This window comes from Schistocerca serialis, chromosome 2 (assembly GCF_023864345.2).
Source record: "Schistocerca serialis cubense isolate TAMUIC-IGC-003099 chromosome 2, iqSchSeri2.2, whole genome shotgun sequence".
Classification (NCBI taxonomy): Eukaryota; Metazoa; Arthropoda; class Insecta; order Orthoptera; family Acrididae; genus Schistocerca; species Schistocerca serialis.
In genome coordinates this window covers 508193961-508196755 of record NC_064639.1, presented here as the reverse complement: position 1 = coordinate 508196755, position 2795 = coordinate 508193961, and positions in this window count along the sequence as shown.

Sequence of the window (2795 nt, the reverse complement as noted above, 5' to 3'; positions counted from 1 at the left end):
GATGTTATAACTTTGATGGTATCGACATCACCATAAAGACTCAGGACATACCAAAGTCTGAGGCACAAAATCCCAAATTATCAGTAGGTGTTTCTGTCCTGAAGAAGTACGAAAGCAAGCCAATGAGCAGGACAAGCATGCTGAAGTTGGACCACTCCATTTTTCGAAATATGTAGGTGAGTGGGATCTTCATGTAAACATGCTGTTCTTCTCTGAAGGTGATAATAAGCAAGACGAACGAATCAAAGACATGTCTCACCGTCTTCATAACCAATTGTTGAAACGTGAACATACATTCGCACCAGGTATCTAAATACTTTTTCGGAAGGGAAAGCATTTGAAAAGCATGTGAACCGAAGGAACTGGCACGTGTTATGCCTACAGAAGAACACAAGTTCATTAAATTTAGGAATTGTCACCACCAGCAACGACGTCCATTTGTTGTATAATTTGACTTTGAACGTCGCCTTTCCCCTAAAACCTGCTGAGAAGGGAACTCCTTAGCATCACATACCACCTTCATGCAAAAACATGTACTGTATGCGGCAGTGCACCAACTTGCATGCTCACCTGATTCAAGTCTTAATAGCTATGAATCTTATGTCAGGGATAATCCTGCAGGTTGTTTGCTCACTGAACTTGAAAAACATCTCATAGGATGTTTAAAGGTTTTACAGAACCAACATCCTCATGACGAAGTCGGAGGAGGATAAAGAGTTATACAATGATGTGATTGCCATACTTTTAGGCTGCTGTTAGGTAGACGAGCTGAAACTCCCTGTAGAGACCATTGTCATCTTACAGGGAAATTCTGCAGTGCAGCTCACAAAGCACGCAATTTGAAGTACCAGTTCCCATGACACAAAGTCATCTTCTTCCATAATTTGAGCGCGCATGATGCTCAGTTTCTAGTTGGACAATTGACTAGATTTGGTGTGAAAAAAGATCAGGTCAGTGTCCTGCCTGATAGTGTGGAGAAGCATATTTCTTTCTCGAAACGAATGACGCCAAAAATTACGCTCCGCTTCCTTGACTCTTTACGTTTCATGCAGAGTTGACTCTGAAACCTGTTGACGTTCTACCTCAGGATGATATGCACGTCGCCTGGTCTGCCTACCCTGCTGAGAAAAAGTTTCAGCTTGTGACTAGGAAAGGAGTTTTCTCTTATGAGTATCTGGATATAAAACCAGGCTACGCAATTTACTGCATTTACCAGTACTCTCACAGCTGATGCCATAACTAATGCAGATTGAGCATGCCATGAATGTCTGATGGGAATTCAATATTCCCAGTTTGAGTGAATACGCAGGACTATAAACAGACACTGACATGCGCTTGCTTGCAGATGTTTGTGAAAAGTTCCGGAGTGTATGCATGGACACGTACTCTCTGGACCCTGCCTTCTATAACATGACAGCTGTGTTGTCCTGGGACACGATGCTCAAAAGAACGAGGTGCAGCATCAAACGTTTGACTGATGCTGATATGCTTCTTTTCTTTGAGCACGGGATACATGGGGGACTTTGTCAGCATGTCCATAGCTACACATATGGGTGGGGGTTCAACACATGCCTCGATTCAAGTTATATTGTATATTGATATGTAGAAGAAGGTGTTATTAGACGAATGACAAACACTAACTTCACTTAACAAAGGTTTATTCAGCACAAGAGCGCGGAGCGAACTGCCTCCGGCCAGAACACACATGGCATAGCTACAGTTACAGAAGATTCCAGTACAATGATTTTTGACATTCGTGGATACTTATAGAATGTACTCGAACCGAATATAAAGTCTTTTAAAGTCAGAGTGTACGACATTAGCTGTAAACATCAACTGTTTAAGGATGATTAATAGCCGTCCCTATAGTAGACAACATTCCAGTAGAACTACTGACAGCCTTGGGAGAGCCAGCCCTGACAAAACTCTACCACGGGTGAGCAAGACGTATGAGACAGGCGAAATACCCTCAGACTTCAAGAAGAATATAATAATCCGAATCCGAAAGAAAACAGGTGTTGATAGTTCTTCTAATAATTTCCGGGTATGCAGCCGGATCCCGTCGACATTCTGCCACAATATTTCGGCCCAGAGACGTTCGGCCATCATCAGGTGAGTACACAACTACTGAAGAGCCCAGGTGCTGTCGCGATATTTATGCCGAATCTCGCGCATGCGAAATGTACTGGCATCCTACAGCGCATGCGTCAGGTGTTGACATGCGCGGCATAGCCGAGTTGTACGTGCTGCCCTCGGTGGTGAAAATAAAGGTTCATCTAGTCATTGAGTATCGAATGACACTGTCGATTCCGCTGTGATTGTATAATTTTAATAACAGGATTCCAATTTTTATCCAGCTGAAAGCCGTTGTCACGATTTATAAGATTACTGGCAAGACGTATTTCCACTGATTCCTTGATTACGGAATCCCAAAAACCGGAAACCGGGGCTAAAATTTTTGTTCCATTGTATTCCATTGAATGTCCGAATGAAATACAGTGCTCTGCTACTGCCGATTTTGACGGTTGCCGCAGACGGGTGTATCTTTCATGTTCTATACATCGTTCATGGACAGTTCTTGTCGTCTGGCCAAAGTATGCAGAGCCACATTCACAGAGAATTTTGTAGACGCCTGCTTTCTTCAGTTGTAAATCGTCTTTAACGGATCCAACCAGGGCCCGGTTCTTTGCTGGTGGACGGAAGATAAGCTTGATTTTATTTTTCTTCAGTAATCGGCCTATTTTCGACGACACATTCCCGGCGTATGGAAGGAACGCAGTTGATTTAAAGTCGTC